General features: G+C 31.7%; 1 protein-coding gene and 1 pseudogene across 1 annotated transcript in view; both read right to left on the bottom strand.

Moving 5' to 3' along the window:
• Positions 1–13,854, bottom strand: part of LOC145246726 (uncharacterized) — an 89,220-nt gene extending 75,366 nt beyond the window's left edge. The window contains exons 1-2 of the mRNA XM_080108477.1: positions 13,818–13,854; positions 13,624–13,681 (exon numbers count right to left, since the gene is read on the bottom strand). The gene's annotated coding sequence lies outside the window, so the exon portion shown is untranslated. The remainder of the gene's footprint in view (positions 1–13,623; positions 13,682–13,817) is intronic.
• LOC145246903 (5S ribosomal RNA) lies at positions 8,156–8,272 on the bottom strand (annotated as a pseudogene).
• Positions 13,855–14,076: the final 222 nt, after the last annotated feature.

The following is a 14,076-nucleotide window of genomic DNA, read 5'->3' as shown; positions in this document are numbered from 1 at the left end:
TTCAGGACCATTCTTAAAGGCGATATAGTTTTAAATAGGATTCAAGTGCCTCTCACAGAAATATACATATTTTTAAATGTCGATCTTTCTAACTTTCTAAGTTAGGTACGTATTCTAAGGGGATTTTTCTTGTATTATCTTTTACAATTATTATATCAATAAAAAAAAAATTAAAAATTAAAATTTTATTACCAGAATTAATTCATCGTAATAAATTTCGGTTTAATCATAAATACGTCAGTGATTATAAAATTTTGTTAATAGTTAGAAAAAAAAAATCCATTACTCTGTGATTGTTCGAAACTTGACAGAAATTCGGCAGTATTTAAACTATCAAATAGAAAGCAACTTAAACGGTATTTGAAGTGTGGCGCTTGGTTCCCATTTAAAATTATATACACTGAAATGACAATAATAAAATCTGTTTACAGTCGATTTTTATTCCCTACTTGCTTAATATTTCTACAATTCTAAAATTGCGTAATTTTCTGTGGCTTATTTTCCGTTGTATCATTTAATTATCAGTGATGTTTGAAAGAATTTTTTTTGTTTGTTTAATTTTTCAACATTTTTTGGAACATGTGAATCGACTGCTTTTTTTTGAAAGGTTACCTAGAGAATTTATGCAACTTTTTGAAAACTTTGTCTTACAAATAAAATAAATTTACATCATATTTTGATGCTATTATCATTTTAGTTTTAGTGATAATTTAAAAACAATAAATATTTATTACTAGTACCAATAATGAAAAATTAAATTAAAAATTTAAAGCAATCGGTTTTGGAATCGTAAATCAGGGACACATTTTTTCGATTCCGATACCTCCAACAGTTCCGATTTTTTTACAACCTTTTCGGTATAAAATTTCGAATTTTTGTTTACTTTTATTTATTTTTATTTATTTTATTATTTTCTATTTCTATCCTCACAAAATGCCGCCCCCTGGTATGTGTCGTCCGTAAAATGGGGACACATTTTTCCGATTCCAATACCTCCAAAAGTTGCGATTTTTAAAAATATTTCGGTAAAAATTTCTGATTTTCTTGTAAGCTTTTTTTCATTTTTTCTATTTTCTATTTTTAACCTCTCAAAATGCTGCCCCTGACGTGTGCCGCTCATAAAATAGGGACATATTTTTCTGATTCCGATATCTCTAAAAGTCCCGATGTTTTACAACCTTTTCGGCATAAAATTTAAGATTTTTTGTTAACTTTCATTTATTTTTATTTTTTATTTACCCTCTCAAAATGCCGCCCCTGGAACGTGCCGCTCGGGGCGGATCGTCCACCCTCCCCGCTCTTGCTACGCCACTATATATATATATATATATATATATATATATATATATATATATATATATATAGAGAGAGAGAGAGAGAGAGAGAGAGAGAGAGAGAGAAATAGATAGATAGATAGATAGATAGTATTATAGACGAGACAAAGCCTTATATATAGATTTATTTGTCGATGTAATAAGAAAAAACATAATTGGGGTAGGTGTTATATGCTCTTTATAACAAGCTATTTCAAAGCTTAATGCTTCTCATCAGAAGAGGGGCTAGATTACAAAAATATTTCAATGCACCATCTACTTAAGGGAATAAATGGGGCGATATTAAAGTACATGGTATATAGGGGAATGATGGACGAGGGGTGTGCGGAGAATCTTGAGGAGGGTAAACTAATGTAGGTGGCTTTAAGCTGTATTGGGTACATGAGAGAAATTTAGAATTAGAAGGAATGGGACATGTGAGAAATAGAAGGATAATATAATATGGAGGCTGGTGAAGATATGAAGGAAGGACTCAAAGGTAGATAGCTGTATAACGGGGTAAAATAGATGATGAGAAGCATAGGCTTCAAAATACGTCGGTTTTCTTTATTTTATCGGCAAATAAATCTATGTATACCAATATATGGCTTTTTTTCCTGTTTATAATGCTCATATTATATTTAAGCTCCATTATATCCGTGGATCTTAACACAACTTGATAGGTCTGCACTTAAAGGAGCCTTCAATACTTCTTCAACCCTCTTTAAACATTATACTAGCAGACCGCGCGATGTTATTCGGTCGTAAGATATTCTTAAATATGATATTTTGATTCATGCAGATTACATATTTATTATTATGGAGACAATTCTCTATCGACTATTATATTGAACATAATATATAGTAGTGAGATCAAAACTAGGGTGCCATCAGCTAGAATCGAAACAAAAACATATAATCTTCCAAGTCTTGGAAGTTTTGACCTTTAAAACTATACCAAACAACCTATTTAATTTTTATTTGTATCATTCGTTAAAAAACTATTTAGTCAGTCAGTCATTGACTAACCTGCAATCACTGCATCAACTTGCTTTCTCGAATTCACTATAGTACTAATGGCAATTTAAAGGATCATCAGTTGTTTACCATGAAATACTGTTTCGGGGATTTTAAAACAAAACAATATATAAAATCATGGCGCCCCGGCATTGTTGATCAAATACCACCCTCCCTTAATCTTAAGAAGACATGTTACAGATATTAGATCTAATTTCCTATTCTTAATTAATTTGGCTAACCTATGCATGTTATAAAAATGAATTCCTTACTTGTGAGATTCATCTGTTTCCAAATTCAAAATGGATATTTTTTTAATTTACCAGTCTTGTATTCATAAGATTAGGATTAATCCATTTGACTACTTATCACCTCCTACTACTTTATATATCGACATTCTTATTTATTGAAAATTAAAAATATATAACGGTTAAAAATATTTATAAATAAATATATATTTTTTTAATTATTTTATTTCATTTTATATAATGCATTTTATACATTACTAATATAGTTTTGGATTTCCTTTATTAATATATTCTGGTTTGTTTTATACGATTCAATAGCATCAGGATAATGAACCAATGCTTTATTTAACTGTTTAAATAGTTTAGTTTTATACCCACCTTGTTTTATCATCCTTATTACTAACCTAGAAACTGGGGGTATAAAATCTATTAATTTGAAAGTAATGCAAGCTATTCTCAAAAACTCTGACATAATGGTTCCATAAAACATAAAAATAGGGCAGGTACTATCTTCATACGGCATACGTACTATTTCAAAGGCGGAAGAGGTTCTTTTATCGAATATTTTATAAAGAAAAATCCCATCCGTAATTTTTATATCTAAATCCAGAAATGTAGCCTGTTGTCTTCTATGTTCACAATTCAGTTCTAACTCCTTTGGATATATAGACGTTTATTTATTTATTTTTAAATTCATCATTATCTTTTATGCATATAAGATCATCTATACATCTTCTACACCCATGAAAATTATATGTTTTAGATATATCATTTTTATTTGTGATCACACACACACACACACACACACACACACATATATATATATATATATATATATATATTTATTTATTTATTTATTTACTCGAGTCTATGTAAATACAGATTTGCCCAAAATGGTGCAGGATCCAATCCCATTGAGTAGCTATCGTTTGGAGTAATATTTTATTTCGTAATCCCATTGGGATACCTATCGTTTGGAGTAATATTTTATTTCGTATATATATATATATATATATATATATATATATATATATATATATATATATATATATATATATATATATTACATGGTAGTCACCACTTATCAAGGCCCGGAAGCCACTCGGGGATAAGGATTATTGCGTGTACACTAATCAATGGGATGTAATCGTTAGTAATGGAGATTTGATAAACGTGTCATGAAAATCAAAAGTAATCTTACAGTAAAAAGCCGTTAGGGAAAAGGGGGTGAGGTTCCGTTGTGTGTGAAACAAGATTAAGTGGGTGTGGATTTTTGTCTGTGTTGGGGTGAGAGATCAAGGTAGGTAGATTTAGAAGTCAGATTGGAGACACTTTGGAAACAGCGAAATAACGGAGAGAGATTTCATCTGCGCACGTGTATGCTCGCTGACCGTCTTAAAATCTAAGTGAACTAGTGTATATTATTTAAGTTAAGGGTTGGGCGTGACTTTTTTTATTAGTATTTTGGTATCTTCTTGGGAAAAGGTTAAGATTTAAATCAGATTTTACTGTCCATTTTCGCTACACTTCTGAACTTTTACATTTCAAATTAAATAACTAAACAGAGTGCTTAATCTTTTTTTTCTGTAATCTATAAATTAATCACGGGCGATGCTAGGTATATCCGTTAGTTGTTTAATGAAGTTTAAATGCATTTATTATGTGATTTAAGTCGGGCAATTGAATTAATCTATCATTTATTTGGTAATAAAAGCCTAATTATCTCTCTTTTGTCTACTTCTTTTCCAACCAATCACAGCCGATTAACAATTCAGCACGTTAGTTGTTGCTATATCCATCAAAGCAGATTTAAAGTCGTCTCGGTTCTGAATGTTTTTAGATGAGAATTGATAAATTGTATTATTTTGATTATTCGGACTACTGTTCTTATCTTAGTTGTTATTCTCACAACGTTTCAGCCGATGTCACATTTGACAATGTGTATCATGTCAGACTCGGTTATCTTTCTGCTGAACTCGGAAATCTATACGAAATTTCTTTAAATTTATTTAATCCACGGGGGTAACATGCTCTCGTTCTGTCAGTCATGATCAAGTAGAATTCATAATTGTATTCCTAGCATCGTCTTCACTGAAGATAGAACATTCAACCTCTGACCGAAAGTGTCACTCAGAACTGAATTAACTTAGTACTTTGTCCGTTACGCCACGGTCTCGGTACAGACTGTTACGTATAATCAAATCCCCACCACTGCCCTTGTTAGTCCTCTCCCTCTGCCTCTGCGTTGATTTAGCTCCTTCCAGTTGAGGAACGTCTGAGCATGGGATGTGCTAGCTTCGTGTTCATATACTTTTGGATTTAATTTCCATCAATTCATAAAACCCACATCAGCAGAAAACCTTGACAGTTCAGTTGAAAACAGTCTGCAGCAGAAGCAAAATAAGGCTTATCTGGAAAAGAATACAACATCCATGTTCGCAAACTTTTCTCACCGTTACGCAAAAACCGATAGAACGTTGTTTTTTTTTTTTTTTTTTTTTAGCTTTCTAACGTCGCCTTTTGTTTTCGTTCCTGTGGTAGCGCTAGTAGCGCTAGTTCCTTGAATTCATGCTCGAGGTGATACACAGCAGCAGATCTCTGTCGGACAAGCATAGCACGAATTTCATGATTAATTGCAACAGGCCATAGACCATCTGTAAAATCTGTTGCAGTGTATGTTTTCGCACCAACTAGTGATTGCCTTTTCAAGTTTTCAACTTCACGCGCATCATCATTGACAGTTTTGTGATGTATCAACGCTGTCAATGTCGACTTCTGAAGTAAGAGTATCAACTTTAGCAATATCAAGTTTATCTTCGGTCTAGCATGATTTTCGCTTTTCGTTTACGCCATTTCGGCCGTAGAAGTAACATTTGTTTTTTGTTTATTTATTGTTTCGCCCATTTTGAAAAAAAAAAGTTTCTTAGTTTTTTCATTTCATTGTTTTGTTTTGGTAATTATGCAGAGAAAGGACGGTGAATTCAATTTTTTACGGTATCATTTGTTTATTAAAATGTTATGTGAAACTACAGTCTAGTTGAAACAAAAAAACATTTCTTATTTATTTCTTTTCACTATTAACATGTTCATAACAAGTACAGAGTAGTTAAAAATTAAAACACGCTTATTATTAGTTGTTGTTGTTGTTGTTGTTGTTGCTGTTGTTATCAGCAGTCGAATTGTTTTGTTGTGCTTTTCTTGGTAGGCTGCACAGTCGACTCGCTAATTTCGTTTCGCTAAAATTTGCATTCCGTTCCATTTTTCACATCCGTTCACGGCCGCCACCTTGCGTACGACTTTAATAGATTGCTCAAGGAATGGATGGCTTAAGATTCTTTTTAGAAAAAAAAATAATTTATATGCTTTTTTAACGAGAAACTCCCCTACCTCTCACAAAAGTTGAGGTTCATGTAGAATAAAAAAAAAAAAAAAAAAAAAAAACGATTGGTAAAACTTTTTTTTAATATTTTCTTCAAATCTAGTACAATTTGTATTGTGGCCATTGAAGTTTTCAATTTTGAAAATAATTTTAATTTACGGGGAAGGGGTTAAAAAAATTCAACTATTAAAGCAAATAATTTTCCATAGCAAAATTAACTTTTTGTTTAACTGCCTTAAAATGCTAGAATAGCTCTAATATGGAGGTTTATTTTGCATTAAATTTATATGTAAAAATGACCCCCACTCTAAATTCTTAAATTTATTTATTTATTGTTTCTTCTCGTCCGGTGGATGATTTTCCAGACAATCTAAGAAAGCAAAAAAAAAAAAAAAAAAAAAAAAAAAAACGGGAGAAAAAATAAATACAAAACTAATAAATGTTACCAAAGGCAAGATAAGTAACTCTTCTACCTAATAAAAGAATGTATTTAACTTTTACAAAGGAAACAATTCGAACTTTCGCATTGCATTAAAATAAAAGTTTAAACATGAAACAAAAATTTAAAATAAATGTCAGTAATTGCTTTTCAATTCATGAAGCGCATTTTGAATGTCCTTAAAACAGGTTTAAAAAATACATTTACATTTTATATTGGCAAATTTTCAATGTCTTTTGTGCGTCTTCTTATCGTATGAGAAATTTGAAAACTAAATTACCGAACGGAATCAAAATATTATTTACCGAAAATAATTTCTATTAATAGCTTGAGATTTTATTGCTTTATATTGCCATCCAAATCCGTCTTATCTTATTCAGAAAATTTTTTTTTAGTAGACACATTAACTGAAATCAAAGAAGAAATGAGCCTACACGTGTTAGTGCGTATAGATGTGAAAAGTTTTGATCTACTAATTCTGTTAATGGCCAATTCATTTGAACGAATACAGGCTTATAAACGGAAATCAAAGAAGAGATGAACCAACACATGTTGTCGCATATAGATAGCAAGAAAGAGCCGGCAGAAATATACCGAGACCTTTCAACAGATGAACCTTAAAGAATGGGACCAACATCAGCGTGCAAAGTATTTGGGGGGGGGGAACTCTCTCAGGAATACATAGATAAAGAAGGTTCCTTGGACTGCCTCAGAAGGGGAGCCCTCCATCACGATTAGGAAAGGGTCATAATGGCTGCTCGAGACCAGGGATTGATGACCAATGCATTCAAGAAGATGGCAGGTATCAGTAATGACAATAAATGCAAAGTGTTGGAAAGTGTTGGTCATCTGATATCAAGTTGCATCTGATATCAAGTTGCAAAGTTCATCATCTGATATCAAGTTGCAAAGTTCTTCTAGGGGACGGCTACTATACGGTGAGACATGATGGAGTATGCAAGTATCTCCATTGGACCATCTGTAAAAAATTAAACATCCATTATAGCAGCAACTCCTGGGAACATCAACCTGAAAGAACAGTTGGAAATGACTTATATGCAATACATTACGACCATGTAATCCCTACAGCCACCTACCTTGAAAATTCTGCTGTGAAACCTGACATAGTTATATGGAATAAGTCAGAGAGAGTTGCAACCTTGATTGAAGTGAGTGTTCCTAATGATGGCGGCCTGAACAGAGCTGAAAGAGAGAAACAGACCAAATACCAAGGTCTCATGTACGATATGAAGAGAAACTGGAATCTTAGGGAGATATCAATCATACCAGTTATCATAGGTGCCACAGGGCTTATGAAGAAGAACCTGAAGTCCTACCTTACTAATATTCCTGGTGAACCAAGTGCAAAAGAGATCCAGACAATTGCACTTAAGGGAACAGCGAGGAGACTAAAAAGAGCTCTCGGTTGGTTTCAATAAAAAGCGGGGTAATGTTGGCAGCTGGTTTGGCTGCCTCATACCCAGCATTACAATCTTCAAAGGAAGAAAAATGAAAAAAAAAATGCGAAAGGTTTGAATTAATTAATTATATTACTGTTCAATTCATCTTATCAAAAAGCAGCAGGCTCCTTCAGTCTTGGACAGACTATGGATACCCACGAAGGGTTGCTTGCGCGTGAAATTTTTGAGACAGGAGGTGCGCAATCTCCAACCACACCTCTCCTGAGACGACATTATTAAATACCAGTGGCAAGTGAAGTACAGGACGACTGGAAACAAATGCCGAGATAAGCGGAGAGCACATACAGCGCCTAGAATTCCCAAATAGTCACCCAGCTGGTACTAACCAGGCTCAACGTTGCTTAACTTCGGTGATCTGATGAGAACCGGTGTGTCAACGCGATTATGCTGTATATTAAATTATCAAAAGTTTGTTTTTGTAAGCATACTTTTTTGTAACTCCTTGTAAACTTACCAATGCTAGCTAGGGGGCCGAACAAAAGCACACAGGACAAAAGAACACCGAACAAAACTCACCATCTAATTAAAACAAAACAAAAACATATAAAATCCCAAATGAATCAAAAACATTAAAAATCATTTTTTATATTTTATATTTAACTAGCATTTCAGCCCGGCGTTGCCCGGGTGTTTGGAGGTGTATGTTGAGAAAGAAAAAAAAGAAAAAGCGGTCAATTTTTTTAAACTTTGACCCCTATTATATCCCCTTAACATTTATTGTTTTGGACTCAAATCAAGTTATTAAGTTATATCCATGTCCAAGGAACCTATATCTAAAATTTCAAGTGTTTAGACCCACAATTGGCGGAGGAGTTTGGTAGAATTCTCAAAGGTCAAATCGTTGAACTTTGACCCCTTGCTCGGGTGTTTGGAGGTGTATGCTGTGCAAAAAAAAGCAAAAAAACAAAATAAATGGTTAATTTTTTAAAACTTTGACCCCTATTATGACCCCTTAAAATTTATTGTTTCGGGCTCAAATCACTTTATTAAGTTAGATCCATGTTCAAGGAACCTATATCTAAAATTTCAAGTGTCTAGACCAAAAATTGTCGGAGGAATTTGGTAGAGTTCTTAAAGGTCAAATCGTTGAAATTTGACCCCTTAACAGCCAAATTTCTGGCTGACACCCGTCACATCGATTTTCCCAAATCTCAGTACCCGGTATTTCAAATTTCGAGTCTATAGACTAAAAATTGACAGAGTTATTGCGTAGGGAAATGTACACAGACAGACAGACAGACACACAGACAGAAAGACAGACAGACAGACACGTTCACTTTTATAGATATAATATAGATAGATTGAATTTAGGAAAATTAGACAACTGAAAGTCAATCTTGACAAGGTGTTAAAAATGAAGCATCTATGAAAATAAATGTTAATTGAAGGCCATTCTTGAAAAGGATAGAGTTTTGAATAGGATTCAAGTGCCTCTCACAGAAATATACATATTTTTAAATATTTACTCTAGTTTGAAAGCAAATAAGTCGATTTTTCTAAGTTAGGTACGCGTTCTAAGGACATTTTTTCTTGTATTATAGTTTTTAATTATTATATTTTTAAAAAAGTAGTCAAGGAGTAATTGTTTTTTGTTGTGTTTTTTTTTTCAAACTATTAACAACGTTTTATAATCGCTGACGTATTTATGAATAAACCGAAATGTATTATGATTAATTAAATCTGGTAATAGGATTTTCATTTATTACTTTTGGGGTTTTGTATTACTGTACACATAGATTCGAAAAAGTTGTCAAAAAACAAATATAGAACAAATAAATGTTATCAAAGGTAAGATAAGTTACTTTTCTACCTAACTGGATAATTTTCTAGTGTTTTTATTTAATGTAACATGTTTATTCAGTTCGAAAAACAGTGTTTACCGATGTATTGGAAAATTTAAAATGGCGCCGGATTCTCTGTTGAACACGGTAATTTTGGGAAAATGAGTTAAAAATTAAAAAATATATACAAAATACTGTTAAAAACCAACCGAATATGTCAGCCTATGTCACGGTAACATATTGAGAAATTTTCTTGACAAAAATGTTTTGTTTAAATTATCAACGCTTTTCGGAACATGTAAATCAACTGCTTTCTTTAAAATGTTATCGAAAGAATTTATGCAAATTTTAAAAAGATGTTTTTGTTTTACAAGTAAAATAAATTTTTGTCGTATTTTGATGTTATTATCATTTTAGTTCTAGTGATAATTTAAAAATTTAAAAACAAAAGTTCTAGTGATAATTTTAAAATTAAAAAAAAAACAAAAAAAAAAAACCGATCACATAAATTTCCCCAAATCTCAGTACTCGGTATATCAAATTTCGAATCTGTAGACTTAAAAATTGACAGAGTTATTGCGTAGGGAAATGTACACACACGCACACAGACACGTTCACTTGAATCTATCTATCTATCTATACTCCTACGAATTCATTTTTCTTTTGTGTGTATTGATATTCATATTAAAACCCCTCTTTCTATTTATTTAAAAAGAAAATACAATTTTCTTATATATGGGTTGGGGAAATGCATTCACTAGCAAAAGATCTAGCTAATTTGCATATTCTTTTAAACATTCATTTTAATTAATTCCCCATTAGTTTTTTCGGTTTTCTTATGGGATGATCATCTAGAGTTAACTATTACGTGTAATTATATTCATGCAGATATTCACATGATTTATACTTGCACTAGCATGGGTGCCCGGCGTTGCCCGGGTGTTTGGAGGTGTATGCTGAGCAAAAAAAAAAAAAAAACAATAAAATAACTGTCTATTTTTTTAACTTTGACCCCTATTATGACCCCTTAAAATTTATTGTTTTGGGCTCAAATAAAGTAATTAAGTTAGATTCATATCCAAGGAACCTATATCTAAAATTTCAATTGTTTATACCGAAAATTGGCGGAGGAGTTTGGTAGAGTTCTCAAATGTCAAATCGTTGAACTTTGACTCCTTAACAGACAAATTTCTGGCCGAAAACCGATCACATAGATTTTCCCAAATCTCAGTACCCTGTATATCAAATTTCGAGTCTGTAGACTGAAAATTAACAGAGTTATTGCGAAGGGAAACACACACAGACACACACACACAGACACACAGACACGTTCACTTATCTATCTATCTATCTATCTATCTATCTCTATATATATCTATAAAGATATATATAGAGATAGATAGATAGATAGATAGATAGATAGACAGACTCATAGATTAAACAAAAATATATACGAATACATAAATATATATGGAAACAATTTTGACAAATATTAGTCAAGTATAAATTATGTAGAATATCTGCATGAATATAATTACACGTAATAGTTAACTCTAGATGATCATTCCATAAGAAAACCGAAAAAACTAATAGGGAATTAATTAAAATGAATGTTTAAAAGAATATGCAAATTAGCTAGATCTTTTGCAGATTAATGCAATTGCACGATCCATATATAACAAAATTGTATTTTCTTTTTAAATAAATAGAAAGAGGGTTTTTAATATGAATATCAATGCACACAAATGAAAAACGAATTCATAGAAGATAGATATAGATTAGTACCAATAAAAAAAAATGAGTTAAAAATTTAAAAGAATTGGTTTTGGAATCGGAAAATACGGACACATTTTTCCGATTCCGATACCTCCAAAATTTCCGATTTGTTTACAACCTTAAAGACTAATTTTGATATAAAATTCAATATTTTTTGTTAGCTTTTATTTATTTTTATTTATTTTTTCTATATTCTATTTTTACCCTATCATAATGCCGCCCCCTGGCACGTGCCACCCGGGACGGATCTCTTTCCCTTGTTACGCCACTGACTTTGGCTCTATACTGCGCCAGCCTTTGCGTATAAAAATTTCTATTTATACTCAGAGTATTTTATTCATATGTTAGTAAGTCTTACGCGTGTTTCGTTGAATAGCAGAAATTCGCCAAACAACTCATCAACCACAGATATGTGTTCCTTGGAACAAACAACAGTTGGAAATCTTTTTTACTTAGCATACAAAAAGATATGCGGGACGAAAAATATTCATAAACGGAAATGAAAAACTTTTAAAGTTCGCAAAATCGTAAGAATAAAAAACCTCACTTATTATAGAATGTATAGGCATTTTTCCGAAAAAAAAAACCTATTGGATTCACAGCATGTATATATATATATATATATATATATATATATATATATATATATATATATATATATATATATATACATATATATACATACATATATATATATACATACCTACATATATATATATATATACATACATATATATATACATACATATATATACATACATATATATATACATACATATATATATACATATATATATACATATATATATACATATATATACATATATATATATATATATACATATATATATATTCAGGTTTGTGGTGTTCAAACGTTAGAACTAATGAAGACAACGAGGTTGTTAAATAGTGCTCAATAAAAAGAGCAAAATATTTTTTTATTATTTGGGGTAAACAGTTACATATGGCCGCTACAAAATGCCATCTGTTTCAGTCAAAGAGACTTCATCAGGCGACCTGGAACCTCTCGACGCCAAAAAGAAAAATTGGCGTCGAGAGGTTCCAGGTCGCCTGATGAAGTCTCTTTGACTGAAACAGATGGCTATTTGTAGCGACCATATGTACACACACAATCCCAAACAAGAGAAATTGTTGCCACTGAAGCGTAAGAGCTACTTTAACAGGAGCCAAGTTTTTTGGCGGAGTAACCTGGGTGACAGTTGAGCAGCAAGATATTTTTTCACATTACATTTAAATTTCTGCATGTTTTTACGGGCGAGGAAATAGAGAATCCAGGGGTTCAAAAACAAGCTGCCTGGGGAGAATAAGCTATTAATAGGGACCCCTACTGTGTAGGGTACCCTTTTTTTTTTTTTTTTTTTTTGCTAGTCGAGTGAGATGAGGGTATTTTCATTGAGCTGTCTAAGTGCAGCAATAGGTGTATCAGAATTTGTGTAGGAATTTTTGATACCCCTAACACGAAACTGCGAATAAAATATAAAAAAATTCGTAATTTCTCTTTTAAAAGTTGGTTGTTTATTTTCTTTATGGATTATACTTCCAAAATAAACTATTAAAGTTGTATAAAAAGTAATAGAAATATTATTTTTTAAAAAACAGTAAAGAAATTAATTCAATTTTACGAGTTCAGTATTTTTCAATTTTTAAACTTTAAAAATCTATCAAAATCTTTCTATTGATTCTATTTTTACAATATTTTCGTGAAATTTTATGCTCTTTTCAATAAACTGAATATAGTATTTTAGACAAACGTTTTTTTTTTTAATTCACGCCTCCCCCTATTTTGAAATGTCTATTAAAAAGTAAATAATTAATTTACTCACCAAAGTGTTATATATCACAAATTGAAGATAAAAATCAATAAATGATATATTCAAATTTAAAACCAAAAGAGCAGTATTTTTTAGAAATTTACCTGTAAAGTCCGAAGTTTAAAACCTTTTTTTTTTTTAAACCACGTTGTTTGTTTGTTTTTTTCTTTCTTTTAATGAAACCTTGGTCCTTGCTCCTTTAATTGAAAAAAAAGAATTAGGGTTTGAATTACATTTTCCGAGTAGTTATAAGCTTGGAAAGACAGGGGGGGGGTCGAATTATTCAATATTTTTCACAAAGTTTCTGACACACCTAGTACAGCAAGTTAAAAGATAAATATGGAAAATGTACACTACCTGAACGTTTTCGCAGAACAAATAACCGGCGTTTTCGTTGCAAAATCGATATTGGTTTCTGAAAAAAATCAGATGGTTTAGCTAATTTGAACAACATTTAGCCGCGTATCGCAGACGAGCAATAATTTAATAAATAAAAAAAATGAGAAAGAACAGACGGAAACGCGGCTTTAAGTCTGGTTCTTTTTATTTACCCAAAATTGTGTCACATCGGTACGGTTTTCTCGCCATCTGTCAATTAAAAAAACATAAACACTGTCTGGGTGACCTTCAACAACTCGTATCACCGTTTCTCATGTTCCAATCTCTTCCGAACACTTTAATCGGTTAAACACCAGCACACGTACGCTGTTCAAGAATCATTTCCAAAGAGTGTATACTTTCCGTCAGAAAATGACCGAAACAAACTAATGTATTTACAGAGTGGAAAGAAAAAATTGTCGCCCTAGAAAA

Source organism: Euprymna scolopes, chromosome 24 (assembly GCF_053919585.1).
Source record: "Euprymna scolopes isolate OS-2025 chromosome 24, ASM5391958v1, whole genome shotgun sequence".
Lineage (NCBI taxonomy): Eukaryota > Metazoa > Mollusca > Cephalopoda > Sepiida > Sepiolidae > Euprymna > Euprymna scolopes.
This window is presented reverse-complemented; position numbering and strand designations above follow the sequence as displayed.